The 16,011-nt window shown below is 38.6% G+C and overlaps 1 protein-coding gene across 2 annotated transcripts in view; it reads left to right on the forward strand.

The window, feature by feature from the left end:
* Window positions 1–16,011, forward strand: part of CTTNBP2 (cortactin binding protein 2) — a 376,872-nt gene that overhangs the window by 23,522 nt on the left and 337,339 nt on the right. The window lies entirely within an intron of this gene.

Consider the following 16,011-nt stretch of genomic DNA (forward strand, 5'->3'; position numbering starts at 1 on the left):
CCAGCTGGCCAAGCCCACCTGGGCCAAAGTGGGGAATGAGTCTGCAGGATTCCTGATGGACCATTATCCCCACTGGACTGAGGCTCCCTGGTGAGATGGCTGGATCAGGCAATAGGGGCAGATCCCCCCATCTGGAGAGAGTGAAGTGACCTCTCATTTTCTGAAACTTTGTGGTGTGCTTGGGATGGCAGGGTGGAGAGGTAGGAAGAAGTCAGGAAGATGATTTAATATTGGGGAAGAATCCTTTCAGTGGGAAAATCCTTCTCTTGGTGGACACAGAGCCAACAAGAGGTTTAGGTCAAAGAGGGAACTATTAACAGAATTATTAGTGTAGCTGGGATCCAAATTTGATAGAGTGTCCTCTGAGGGACTCTGTTTTTCTCAGGATAGCATATCCCTGTAATTTCAGAATTTGGGGGAGTGGAGGGGGTTGGGGACACAGTGATAGAGGTAAAGTGGAGACCTAGACCATGATCAGAAAGTAAGAAGAGTGTGTATATGTCCATGAATAACTGAAAAATTGTGCTGAGCACTGGAATTTGACACAACATTGTAAAATGATTATAAATCAATAAAAAATGTTAAAAAAAAAGAAAGTAAGAAGAAAGATACAAACTATGCAAATATCATATAACGTGTAACGATGCTATATATTATTGGTAGACACAGATCATAAAATGATACCAACATGCATGGGAAGAGTACACGTCCACCAGAGGGAGACAGTTATCCCTGGGAGCAAGGGAGGGGACAGAGATGGGCCATAGTCGGGGTGTTAGACGTCTCTGTGATCATTCTCCTTAAATTATGTTGGAAGGGATGACTTTGAAAGCAGTGACGGGAACCTGACGTCCATGTTCCTGCACTCCCGTTCCCCTCCCTCTAGAGCCCCGCTGCTCCTGGAGCCTCACAGGGGTCAGGCCAGAACTGCATATTCTTGGGTGTGAGGTTCACCTTGCTCTTCCCTCCTAGCATGCAATCGCCAAGCTTTGCCTAAAACCCAATTATTCTATAGTTTGGATACCACAGATTCAAAGTCATGTATTTTCTCATGGGGAGAGTGATTCATACGAGGTTCTAGTAAGTAACCTTTTCAGCCAATCAATGACCCACATAAAGAGGAGGGTTAATGGCCCTAGGAGAGCTCATACTGAGCAGGGAGTGGAATGTGTTGGGGAGAATCCAAAACATATGTGGGTGCTTAGTAAGAAATGGAAAGGGTTTTCCCTAGTTTATGGTAAGGACTCTTTCCTTTCTTCATACTCCTCCAGACCAGTGGATCCCAGAATGTCATCAGCTGGCAGCCTCAGCATCCCCTGGGAGCTTGATAGACATGCAAATTTTTGGGCCCCAACCCAGACCTACTGAATCAGAAACTCTGGGAGTGATGCCATCTATCGGTGTTTTAACAAGCCCTCCTGATAACTCTGAGGGACACTAAAGTCTGGTAACCACTTCTTCAGACTCACTCCCTGTTGCCCATAATGGAGACAAGTCATTAAAAATCACCACCACCATGATTGCTTTTTAGTGTATATACATATGTTGAATTACAATGTTGTTTACCTGAAAACTTACATAATGTAATATACCAGTTTTATCTCAAAGAAGTTATAAAATTAAAAAAAAACACTGCCACCGCCTAATAATCCCTGTCCCACCCTCCATCCAACACAACCAAAAAGAACAAACAGGAGAATGAGGAGGGTCAACTAAACGCAAATGAAGGACAGGCTTAAACTAGTAATTGGAGTGAAATATTAGCGAGTGATAACAGTAAAGCAAAATGAATTAGACAGAATGATTTAAAGTGGCAGGGACACCTAAAAATAAGCAGAACAACTAAGATAATGCTAAAATTAAAATTCAATGACATAAGCTAATAGTGAAAAAACAGAATGAGAGGAACATAAGTGAAATTTTCCATAAAAATACTATCTGCCTATATAGTGCTTCCTTCATATCAGGCACTGTTCTAAGAAAAATGCCTGTGTCTCTTCTAATTTATTTCATTCTCCCAATAGCTCCACGAGGCAGGACCATTACCATCTCCATTTTATAGCAAGGAAAGAAAGGCACAGAGGAGTAAGTACTTTACGTACTGAGCTGTGTGACTTCGGGCAAAGTGAAGAGCAGAAATCTGCTAGGAAAGAAAGCAATGCAAAACATACCTAAAGGAACTATGTTCAATATCTTGTAATAACCCTTCAATGGAAAAAAATATGCAAATGAATATATGTATGTGTGTGTGTGTATATATATATATATGCATGACTGGGACATTGTGCTGTACACCAGAAATTGATGCATTATAATTGACTGTACTTCAATTTAAAAAAAAAAGTGGGCATGTTGGGGGGTAAGGGTATAACTCAGGAGTAGAGTGCATGCTTCGCATGCAGAAGGTCCCAGATTCAATTCCCTAGTCCCTCCAATTGAAAGAAAAAAAAAGTTACAAAAAAAAGAGTGAACATGTTAAAAATAAAGCCCATGATGTTAATGAGTTTAAAATTAGGAGAGGAAAAATATATGGGAAGAGGGTGGGAAACAGAGAAGAAACAAAACAAGAGCAAGGTCCCTAATGATAGATGTGCCTTCCCAGCCTCTGAGACAGAAGACCCAACTGTTCCTGGTGAAGACACGAGTGGTGGAGAGCTGGCACACCCTCATTGCCTTCCCTTCCACTCAGCCCTCTCTTAGGACCCAACTCTCCATAGAAGCTGGAAGCAGATCTCCAAGGTAGAAAACCTTTGGTCTGTCCTGGTTAATTAGGAGTTAATTTGCTTTTGAATCAGGTCAAGGTTTTTTGTTTTTGTTTTGTTTTCTCGAAATCTTGGCTATAATAGTTTCAACGTATTTGAAGACATACATTTTCCACTAACCATCCAGCAGAGGGAAGAACCCTAAGCCCATTGAAATAACTACTACTATTAATTGGATTGAAGGAGAATTAAAATGTCTTTCCTGTTTTAAGTTTAAAGTGTTTTTTCCCCTCCTTGTCTTATTTCGACTCTTCAGTGAAGAGGCACTATTATGATGGCCCAAGAGCAAAGACAGAATATCTCACCCCAGCAGTGCTGAGATGGCAGAGATGAGGAGAGAATGGAGGCTTTAGTTTGATGCATCCAGGTGTGTCCTGGGTGCAGCCAAGGGCAAGCTGCCTACAGCTGTGGCTCATGACTGCATAATTAGCCTAAAAGCTGGTGGGAAGTTTCAGCGTTTTTCTCCTCTGGGAGAGGCCAGAAGAGAGGTGAACCCCTTCCCAACCACAGATAAGCAGAGCGGGGTGAAATGCTCAGTCAGATTGGAGGTAAGTCTGCACTTGGGGGGTGGCTAGCTCCATGGGCTGAGAAACCGATACTTGTACTACTTTTGGAAAAAAAAAAATTAGAATTCATTTTCTCTTCTACTACAAGACAAAAAAGAAATGTTGGGAATAATAAACCTGAAAGGCAAAGATTAATTGTGCAATGTTAATGTGATTCAGAGGGGGTCCGTTTTCATTACTGAGTAACATTTTGATGAGGTAATACCTGCATATAGTACAAAAATTTTTAACTACCAACCAATAGGCTGTTAAGATGAAATCTCCCTCTCACTCCTGTTCCCTAGTTCTCTGTTTTCCCACTCAGGAGGCAACCAAATGTATATTGCTAAATCTAGTTTAAAGATTTTTCAATGTTTTGAGTTGTTGGTCAATTAGTCAACATTTCATTTTATGTTCAGGGAGGGAGCACACTGTGGATTGCCTTGTGGTCAATTTCCTGTGCTTTTACTTGACCAATGCCAGCAAACAACCTTTCTTCTACATTCAATAATTGCTGATGAGCCAATATTTCCATGTTGCACATGTATCTTTACTCTGAAATAGGATTTTCTAGATCCTGAGATAGGCATGTGGGTGGAATCTGGAATGTCCTTTGCTATTAAATACAACTTGACAAAGGGATTTTTAATAAAGTATGTTGGAGATGCCATCAGATTGGCCTTAAGAAAAGCCATGAGGGAAGGAATAATAATGATGACTGTTCCAGACGGTCCCCAGCTGACAGTGGTTCAGCTTGATTTTTCAACTTTGGTGGTGGTGTGAGAGACTCATTCGGTAGAAACCACACCTCGAATTTGGAGTTTTGATCTTTTCCCGGGCTGGCAAGATGGAGGTAGACCCCGTCTTGTGCTGCAGGGCAGTGGCAGTGAGCCCCAGCAGCCAGGCAGCCACAACATCACAAGGGAAAACAACAGAGATGCTTTCCCCCATTCTGTTTTCTGCTTCTGGTACAGTATTTGATAAATTACTAGCTTATCAAATTTAAATGAAATATTCAGCACTTTTTTATAAAATAAGGGCTTTGTGTTAAATGATTTTGCCCAGCTGTAGGCTAACATAAGTGTTCTGAGCACATTTACTGTAGGCTCGGTTAAGCAATGAGGTTTGGTAGGTTAAGTGTTTTAAATGCACTTTCGGCTTACAGTATTTTCAGTTTACAATGGGTCTGTTGGGACATAACCCTATCGTAAGTGAAGAAAGATCTGTATTTATCTAGACCTACTGCGTGCTCAGTCCTTCAGTGCATTACTTCAAAATTTGAAGGTGAAGTATTCGCAGCAACTCTGAGAGGTTAATATTAGCATGCCTATTTAAAGGTTCAGAGACTTACCCAGGGCTCTACAATTAGCAACAGCCAGAATTTAAACTGGGCATTTCTGGTTCCAAAATCTGTGGGCTTTCTCTTATCTGCTGTTTCTCACGCTGGCCCGTGCTAACTCTTAAAAAGGGGATGGCATATGAAATTGCTGAAATCACAAGAAAGAAAACAAAATGGGACTAGTGTAGAAAAAAATCTGAGAAGAAACCATGGGGGTTCAAACAGGGGCTGGATTATTTTTTTTAAATCTTATTAAAAAGAGCTATTTCATGATTTACATGGTATCACAAACTGATATTTCCCTTTTGCTATGGTCATGTGTGTAGTACTTGTAAGAATTCTACTGTCACATTAGACCCCTCTGGGAGAAGAATGGTTTGCTTTCTTTCTGGTTGTTTGCAGTCTTGTGTCTGCAGTTTCCAGTGTGGTTCACTTGGACCTGGATAGTCGGATTGCTGGATGACTGGGCTGAGGGGTAACAATGTTAGATGTGAGATCCCCATACTGACCCTAAGCTTTGTGATAGAATATTTTAACAGTTTTCCAAGAAAAAGAATATAATAATTATCTTTGCATAACTAGTTACCCTAAAATTTGATGCCATAAAACAATAGTAACTGACTTAAAATTACTGTGTGTAAGAATTCCAGGTGCCTCTTTAGCTCAGGGTCTCTCACAAGTTTGCAAGCAAGGGCTTGACTGGAGTCATCTCAAGGGTCAATTGAGGGAAGATCCACTTCTACATTCACTTGTGTGGCTGTTGGCTGGACATGTCATTTCCTTATCACTGGAGGCTCACCATAAGCTCACAGCATTGCAGCTGGCTTCCTGCAGGGCAAGAAACCAAGAGAACAAGGATGCATGCTCAACACTGGATTTATAATTTTCTATAACTTAATCTTGGACATAGCATTCCTTCCCTCTTCTCTTCTATTTTCCTCTTCCTTTCAGATAATTCAGTGTGCCCAAGCCATACCCACTGGGAGGGGATATCACAAGAGCAAGAATACCAGTTCACTGGGACCCTTGACGCCATATAGAGGTCACCTAGCACAAATAGGACTGCCTGCTTACTTAGAGCCTGTTGACTTCTTTGTTTTTCCCTACTACACACTCCATAAAAGCCAGGGCTGTGCCTGCTTTGCTTACTATTTAACAAATGCGGTGGCCAGTGGGTAGTCAGGAAAGGTTTGTTTAATAAATGAACAGGTTAAGTGGTAAATTTCAAAAGTGGATATGATGATGATTCTCATAAAACTGAGCACCTGCCAAATCTTCTGTTTAACTCATTAGTTAATGAGAGTACAAGTAAGATATAAACCATTCAAATGGAAACTCAAAGTACCAAATATTTATCGTCCCATGAGGAATACTGATGTGATTTTTACAAAACTGGTCAGTATTCACAAGGCAGTAATCATTGGTCACACTGGACACATTAAATACAATTTGCATTTCTACATACAAAAATTATTCTCATTACTAACAGTTTTCTACAATTAGCATCTACCTCTGTGTGTTGTAAAATAACATAGTCAAAGGCAAAGGCACAGATAACCTTTTGGTGAATGAGGCAGTGTGCTCACTAAATTTCAAAATCTTCCAATTTTTTTTTCTTATAAATGAATGGTACAGACTAGGAGAAAATGTACCCTAGGACCTGGCCAGGCAAGAGAATAATCTTAGCTCTTTTCTTTTCAAATGAGATAAGCAGTTACAACACTTAATTGGAGACTGAAGTTTCTTGATTATTAGGAAATAGGATTTCCTGAATATGCTAGAGTGTCTCAGATGTATCTCCGTACTTTCACAATATGTTACTGTTTCCTTACACATGGTTCTTGACCTTGTGCAATAGAGAGTATCTCTGGCAATGGAGAGTAAAACCAAACCATCCCAATGCTCCAGGAGCTGGAGGAGGGTGGGGCGCGTTGCTGGAGTCTTGTGTGTAGATTCCAAGGTCCCAAGGCTTATGAGATGGAGGGTTCTATCAGCTGTTTCCAAACACAGGTGGACCAGCCACCTCAACATCCTCCTAGGTGGGGGTGGGGATAATGTCCTTGTCAACAGATATATTGAATCAAAATATGCTAAAGTGAGGCCAAGCTAATCTTATTTTTAAGGTACTTCTCAGATAATTCTAGGTGGCCAATTTTATTACCCACTGGTCTAGATCATTTTTCATTGAACACATTCATGGTGTTGTGGCTATGACCAAAATGCATCTGAAAAGTTTATGGAGGCCTCTGTGTCTACCATGGGAAGGTTATAGGTGGCTTTTACTATGAGTTTCTCCAGGGAATACGGAGATAAAGGTTTCTCTTCTGCTAGGTCATTAATCAAGAAAGTTAAAACTCTAAGAAAACACATAGTATGCTGTACATTAGTTGTAAAATCATTACAGAGAAAAAGGAAACAAATTAACAAGAAGCGTAAATCTCTTCCTGTATCCTCAAACCATAGTCCATGGTGTTACAGAATTACCTGAGTGACGTAGCCCCAGTAAAATGCATACTTGTTTTTAGCATCAGTCAATGGAAGTTTTGACAGATACTCCCAGTGTCCTGCCAGGTCCTACTGAATAAGAGAAAGGCAATTATGTACATTTTCCTACCATGTGCAATTTTGCTGAATCATTTCACTACACTTGCAAAGCTACAACTATTTGAAATTCAAATGAACGTTTGCCATCTGTGGTCTTCATTAGCATTATAATGACATCATGATTTCAAAAGTTTCTGTTGATGAATATCAGTTTTCTTGAGACTTATACCTGCTAATTTTAATTTTGTAGTCCATAAAGTGTAGCTGGTAATCTGATTTATTACATATAAATCCTGGAGTGAGAGGAGACATCAGAATCAATTTCAATATCCCTCTTTTATGAAAGAAAACCAAGACTCAGAAAAGGGAAACTGTAATGGGCTGAATTGTGTCCCCCTAAAAATCCTTATGTTGAAGTCCTAACTCCCAGTATCTCGGAATGTGACTGTGTTTGGGGACAGGACCTGTGAAGAGGTAAATTAAAATGAGGTCATTAGGGTAATCCCATATAATTGGTGTAAGAGGAAATTTGAACACAGGCATTTTCTTAGTCTGTTCAGTTTGCTATAACAAAAGAGACTTGGTGGCTGATAAACAACAGAAACTTATTTCTCACAGTTCTGGAGGCTGGGAAGTCTGAGCTCAAGGTGTGGGTAGATTTGGTGCCTAGTGAGGACTTGCTTCCTGGTTCATAGAAGGCTGTCTTTGCACCGTGTCCTCAATGGTAGAAGGGGCAAAAGTCCCTTTTCTAAGGGCACTAATCCCAATCATGGGGGCTCAACCCTCAAGATCTAATCACCTCCCAAAGGCCTCACCTCCTAATACCATCCATCATATTGGACATTAGGATTTCACTATGTGAATTTTGGGGAAATGTAAACATTCGGGCTATTGCAGGCACATCCAGAGGGAAGATGGTGTGAAGACACAAGAAGACAGCCATCTGCAAATAAAAGAGAGAGGCCTCAGAAGAGACCAATTCTGATGACACTTTGATCTTGGATTTTTTGCCTCCAGACTGGGAAAAAAAATTTCTGTTGTCTAAGCCACCTACGCTGTGATACTTTTTTATGGCAGACCTAGGAAACTAACATAGGAAGCAAACTGCCCAAGTTTAAAAAGAGCTCATTAGCTATAGAACTGGAACTAAAATCCAAGGCTTCTACCTCTCAGTTTGGTATATTTTCCTCTATGTCATGATGCTGTTAATACGTAAAAATTAGTTCTCAAAAGGCTTTAGTTACGCAAAATCACAGAGCAGTTTGAAGATTGTTTCTACTCTTCATTTACCATGAACATTAGATAGTCTCACAAATGTTGGCTGTCAGCATGGGGTTGAACATTAAGTATGATACTTTTCTGCTCTGAAATCTAGACTAAGGATCTTACCACTTCAGTGTATAGGGCCTATAAAACATGGAAAACTTTGACACTTGTTATTATATCTATAATAATCTCATCTTTGGCGTCACCTCTGCACTCTGCACTCTGGTCTCTGGGCTCACTCTGTTACGTACTGTGTGGAGTGTCTGCAGCTCCATGACTTTCTCTCTATATAGTTTGAATCCAGCTTTCATACTACCATGATGATTTTTTAGGCTGCTGAAACCTTGCAATTTGGAGCTCAAAAATTTAAAACAAAAAGAGAAATCTCAGGATTATCTGACAGAATGAGAATTTTTTTCTGTCTGCTCTTTTTACACTTCATCTGTAAGTTTGCCTACCCACCCAAAATAAGAAACCCAAAGTAAGGTAATTACTGTATTTGATTTTCTAAAGTGACTAGGATCTTTCATCATCAAGGATAATAAGCAACTGGAAAATGTTTGTCACTGAAGTTGAGCCACAAATCCTGCAGCACAAGTTTTATGTAGAGTTGACAGGTTAAAACAGAGGATACTCAATACAATATTTGGGACATACTTATACTAAAAAATTATTCATTGTTTTCTGAAACTGGAATTTAGCTCATGTTCTGTGTTTTTATTTGCTAAAGTTGGCAACCCTAATTTCATGGACGTTAATGATAGATTAGATACCAAGATTTTTCCATGTAATGAAGGACCCTAGAACTTTCTAACATATGCAGAAAAGATTATATGAAGCACATTTGGTCTTTAGTTTCTCAAAGCAGAGATCCCTTTATTGGAGAGGCAGTGATCTAAATAGGAAATAGATTGTCAATTGACAACATCTTGTAAAAACTACGAAATCTGTTTATAAACAAAAACCAAGTTATTGCTTACTCCACTAACGGAGGTCATTACACTGACAGTACTTTAGAGGTGTCTCAGGAAGTGGAGAGGAAAGGCAGGGTATTTGTAAGGACTGGGGAGTCTAGTTTAAGGTGAGTCCTTCAATGTGGTAGGAGGGCTAAAAGGAATTGGGCAAAATTTATAAAATAATTTTTTTTAGGATTGGTAGACCCAGCAAGGAAAGGGTTTTGAAGTTAGCCTTGAAAAATAAACAGCCTTTGGTGAGACCTGTGGATGATCTGTTACTCTGATGAAAGAAAGTTTAGTGGTTGATTATTTGGATAAGTGGATTTTCAGAACATTGATCTAACAAAAACTATATAACAAATAACAAAAGCAACAATAACAGTAACAAAACATACAGTTAACTTTAAGCTATTTGCAGCTTCATCTTCTGGAGCAAGAATTTTGTGGAATAGTTAAGTTGTGTAAACACAGAATGTCCAATATTACAATCATCTTAATGCAGGCAGTATGCTGCATAGCTGGAGGTCAGTGGTTCTCTGAGTATGGTCCAAGAACCACAGGATTGCTGAGATCTTTTTAGGGGCTCAACAAGCTTGACTCTTTTACAGTTACATGTCTGTGTGAGGCTAGGTTTTCTCCATCTATTTTAACCAGAACAACATATTGCAGGGGACTGAATCAGATAAGAGCCTCTTTTCTATTAAGCCAGACATTAGAGATTTGCAAAAATGTTAATGCTGGTCTTCCCATTACATTGTTTGTTGTTACTGTCAAGAACTGTAAGGGATCTGAGGTTTTGCAAGTTAACAAGTTAGCTTATATGGTTTAATGGAGGCTGACAGAAGACATGATACTCCTGTGTTAGAGTCAGAAGACTTTATCACTCACAGCAGAACCAATAGACAGAGTGTCAGAATGTTTACATCAGTTTCCCCTGGTGAGCACCAGTTCCCCAGGGTGACAAGGGTGGGTCTAGATGGATGCCTGTACACACAGTGGGTTTCATGACAGGAAAGCAAGATTGAGCTTGAGGAACCTGCTATTTATAGCTGGCAGTAAGCAAGCCTGCTCTTTGTAAGGTAAGGAGGCATTACCTTATTCCTCAAGGCTGCTCATTGCCTACACAACCATGAGAAAACATGGGTAAAGAACTATCAGCCTGGTGTTCTTGGCATCCGCAGCCAGGTGTCTAGGAGCATGAGGCACTTACGGAAGCATGCCCCCCAACAGTTATTTTTCATAAAAAATAGTTATATCGGCATATGCTGGATATATTATTGCTCTCTTTAAATGAATTAAATAATATTTAAACTTTTCCTCAGTTTTAATTTATAGTTGATAAGCCAATCATAACCCTTTAAACACACTCTTTGGGGTCCTCAATAATTTTTTTAAGAGTATGATGTCCTGAGACCAAAAGTTTGAAAACTATTATAAATAGTTTCACTTCTCACCATTATAAACCTCTCAATTTTCTCCCTTCACCTTGTTCCTAGACAGAATTTATTTATTGTTGCCTCTGAATGCCAAAAGTTTTATGTAATGCATGCTCTGGCATAAGCTATTTTGTTTAATTTTATTTATTTTTCAATGGAGGTACTGGGGATTGAACCCAGGACTTCATGTATGCTAAGCATGTGCTCTGCCACTGAGATACTCCCCTCACCCTTTTATTTATTTATTTATTGGTTTGGGGAGGTAATTACATATAAGCTCTTTTAAATGTCCCCCTGATACCTCACCACTGCTGGTCTTCGCTGCGCTCTTTGTCCCAAACAAGGCTGGAAGAACCAGGTGGCTTCTGGCCCAGATGGCTCTGGAAGAGTTGAGACATTCCACCCAAGGCTCTGCTGGTGAAATTTTGCAGAGAGGCTTTTGGGTTTTTGTTCTTCTCCATTTAATACCAGGATGGAAATAGTCAGTTCTGAACCTTGGCTGTCTGATAATTCTTTAGTTGTCTTTTACTAGAAATCCCCTGAATGGTTTTTTTTTTCCTTTGGGAATTCTTTGTTCTTCTTCATGTTTATTCAGTCCTTTCTTTCAAATTTGTCCAACAGGGATTTCCTTGATAGATATAGATATAGATATAGATATAGATACACATACATACACACACATACACATACATACATACATACATACACACACATACATACATATACATATCTTGTAATTCCAAACAATAGATGACACCAATATAGGAGGTTTACTTTCTAACCTATACATTTCTGTAGCATTTCTTTTGTAATGAGCAGGTATCACTTTCTTTTTAAACAGAAAATTATATTTAATTATAAAAAGAAAATAAAAATTGAAAATACAGTAATTACTTGGCAGCAGGGACTTTAAGTTAATGCTTTCATTTAATACAAGGTATTGTACTGCAGGTTCCTTTAGGTCAGAAGTTACGTCTTACTCTACTTTCTATCCTGAACACCTAAGAGAGAGTCTGAGCACATCATGGATGTTCAATAGGTGTTTGCAGTATTGAAGAGATGAATAATAACAAAAATTATTTAGTGCTAATTTCATAGAAATCATAAAACATCTCCATGGAGTTATCTTCTTACTGGATCATTTGACCTTCCCCACTCAAGCTCCCAAATCCATGAACACAATTTCTCAATGGACTTCCACCATAAGTGAATATACTCAAATTATTTGGTTGAATCACATAAAATTGTTGTTTTGTAGAATGATCAAATAACGGCTATCCACGTGGCTTATCCTAAATAAATGTAGATCAGTGTTAATTTTTCTGTTATATATACTTTGGTAGGGGTAAAATAAGGCCAGGAAAACAGATGGATGGTCTCTTAAATGAAACAGCCTCATGGTGCTTCTATATTGCAGAAAAGGGGGTAGACTTGGGGAGGTGGTTACCATGATAGATTAGAGACATAGGAAGCATTTGTGGGTGAATTAGTAAATCATAACCAGACAAATTTTGTTTCTGAACCACTCCTGTTAATGGTGGTCTGAAACAGGAAGAATGTGAATTTGGATTAGAGTTCTGAAACAAATACAGAATACTGTGGAGGTATGCAATCCTCTCTGAAAATTGAAGCAAACAGATGCACACAATTCATTTTGTACTTGGAATTTTAAAAGATATTATTTAGCCCCATTTATAATGGGAGATGCCATCCATGAATAGGAAGCACTAAGTGAATCAGTAACAGCAACTCTGGCCAATGGGCTCTCCAGTGGTGCTGGCCAAACTTTTTGTTTTAATTATTCTGCTGAAACCTTCCTTTCTGGAAATAATAGACTTTTTGGCTGACAGCCTTTTGATTCCTAGAAATGTCTGATTCTCCTCACCTCCCATCTCCAAATAGACACACACGAATATTTTATTGGTTAAAGCAAACACTGGATGCAAGTGATATGTTTCTGGGTGGCTTATGGCAACAAATGTATCTAGTGTATTACAGACTAGCTTTTACTGCAAATCTCACAAGGAAATTCATTGTTCATCATGACCCAATACACATAGACAGATGCACCCATACCTGAAACAGAATTTTCATAAAGTAGTATTTACTTTTGATATTCAGGATTTACACCAATATTTTCATTTTTTATTCTATTCCATTTTATCAAAAATAACACAACTCACTAAATTGATTTCCTGAGTCACCAATAAATCCTCATCTACAATTAGGAAGCAAGGAAGCATTAATCTGTAAATATATAAAGTCTTCATTTCAATAAAAGCTGATTCAAAAATGTAAACAGGTCTGTAGAAGTGAAAACTTGTGAGAGAGCATGCTAGTGGAACAGAAACCCTCAACAATACTTTGTGAACAATTGAAGGAAACTCAGGTATGCCTGAGGGTGGGATTTTGTTGCTAATTAATAGATTGTTTCAGAAGCAGATGCCTGTATAACTTCTATTTACCATGTTTCAAATCTGCATATATAATGATTTGATTTTTAATTGTTTTTAACATGTATCATTAATTTTCTGATACATTATTGCTAATGGTGGTTTCAATAATCATAATTTTTTTTTCAGGAATGTGAGTCTCATGATTGGCAAGAGGTTATAAAGATACAGAAAGCAATCTTTTGCCAACCTTGTTGGACATATCTGTATCTGTGTTTATATTTTATCTGTCCACATATATCTATCTAGCATATTAAATGATGGTAAGTCTAAAAGTTAAGCTGGGAAAGAGATAGGAAGTGCTGAGGGGGACAGTTGCAATTTTAAATAGAATACTCCAGAGAAGGTCTCAGTGAGAAGGTGACGTTTGCATTAGGATCTGAAGGTAAGAAGAGCAAGACATGTGGATGGATATCTTGAGGAAGAGCTTTCCAGGCAGAGGGAAGAGTGACTGCAAAGGAACTGGTGTTGGAGCTTGTCTACTGTGTTGGAGGAGCTGAAAGGAGGCCACTGTGGTGAGGCAGAGTGAGTGAAGGAGGGAGTAGTTGGAGGTGACATCAGAGTGGTCACCTGGGACAATTGTACAGGACCCTTTGAGTGACAGTAATGATTTTCACCTTTTCTGAGAGCAAAATGTGAAGCCACTGGAGAGTTGGGAGCAGAGGTATGATAAAATTTGTCTTCCATTTGGATGCTCCTGTGTGATATGTAGACAGAATGGAGTGGGGGACAATGTGGAAGCAGGGAGACCATTCACAAAGACCACTGCAATACTCTACACCAAAGATGATGTTGGCTTGGCTAGAGTGGCAGCAGTGGAGTGGGCTGAAGTGGTAGGACTAGGGATCTATTTTGAAGGTGGAACTGATAATATTTTCTTATAGATTGCACGTAGGTGTGAGAAAAAGAGAAGCCAAGGATAACTGAGGATTTTGGCTTCAGTTACTGAAGCACTCTTGTAGATTAATTAGGAAATGATGGACACCTCAAAGGAAAAATGGGTCATGAGGTAATTGGACTTAGAAAATGACTTTTTTTAAGCTTTTTTTTTTTAAGTAAATCTTTTATCAAGGAAAAGTGCACAAATCAGCACCTAGATTAAGAAACAGAACATTAGCTGCACTCAAGCAGCATCCCCTCCCTAAAGTAATTATTTTTAAACATAACTCTGCATTGTATTAAACCTTCCCTGCATAGCAAATAATGTAGTTGCAGAGCAACAGGCCACAGAGAAAAGTGTACCTTTGGAAATCAGGAGAGGAAGAGCTAAGAAAGTCACCTGCAACCCTGTGACAAGAATTAGTCATCTGCTTGATCTCATGAAATTCATACTGAAAAGTTCTTTCCTAATAATACAATGTGAGAAAGACAGAAGGTAAAAATAGATATATTTTCTACATAGGTCTCAAAATTAGAAAGTTCATAGGAGTTGCTAAAAAAAAAAAAGAACCCTGAGTTGACATAAAAGAAACTTACATAAAAAGTGAAATTGAATGTACTAAGGTCTAATGATCTGTACTTTTAAAGTAAAATTTTTATTATCTGGAAATCTTGGTAAAGGTGAGCATCAGAATAAGATTTAGGTGCTGAGACTGAAAACTGGATTTGGAATACAGAACCTATAGTTAGAGTTTTTCTCAGAAGTTACATGTGAGAAAATATATGATCCAAAATGAGACTGAGGGACTGGGAATAGAAAGGCAAGGAGAAATAAGAAATGAAGTTAAGTTTCTAGGTGATTATTTGAGCCCTCCTCCCACAACAACCCCCCCCAACTTTGGAAATAAAAATCTTACATTTTGAAAGTGAAGACATCTCTTTCTGTAGGTGCTTAAAATGCACTGATTATAGAAATGAATTGCATCATTATTTTGATAGCATCAAAAATGTTAAGTGTATCTCAAAGGTCACTGTTTTTATTTTTGGTTAAAAAAATGGTGATCAGAATTGAAATTTAATAGCAAATGTTGACTCCCTTATTCAGAAAGTGTGAAGAGAATTATATGCTGTAGTGACTGTGTTGGGATATTTCTTTGTATTTTTGTCTGCTAGTACTCATTCCGCCTCTTTAGGTAAGGCACCCCTATTTTGTCCAAAGGAAATTACTTAACCTTCACTGTGTACAATCCGGTAAGACGGGAAATCAAGGTGCTCTGTCCTTTTCTGGCAGCAAGTGGGCCTGTGCCCCAGGGGAAACCATTCGTGCCTGTCTGTTAGAACAGAATTCTTGAGCTAAGTGACCAAAAAAGACAGTACATAACTGATGGTGATTCATTCAGGAAGTTGCTCCCGGAACACAGTGTCTCTCCTCTCCTTGAGCTGCTCTGATTCTTGCTCTTTCTTAGATCCGTCCTTCAACTTTTCTTTCACCTTTGGAAGCCACCCCATATCCTATAAACTTCCATTTTTTTACCTAAATTAACTAGAATTGTTTTCTATATCTTGAAACCAAAGAACACCAACTGGCAACCTAATGCTATTTATCAGAGAAGGATCACCTTTCCAAAATTTTTGCTAATGATGACAGTTTTGTTGAATATTAAATGAACATTTGGAAGAAGACCAGGAAATATTTCATACTTATAAGTAGAAACTTTTTAAGGAAAAATATTCAATAGTGCCATCCTGTTCAAGATACATAAATTCTTAAGAATAAATTTAAGAATTGTTGGGAGTAAAATATGGGTGTGTATACACACACACACACACA

This window comes from Camelus ferus, chromosome 7 (genome assembly GCF_009834535.1).
Source record: "Camelus ferus isolate YT-003-E chromosome 7, BCGSAC_Cfer_1.0, whole genome shotgun sequence".
NCBI classification, from domain to species: Eukaryota; Metazoa; Chordata; class Mammalia; order Artiodactyla; family Camelidae; genus Camelus; species Camelus ferus.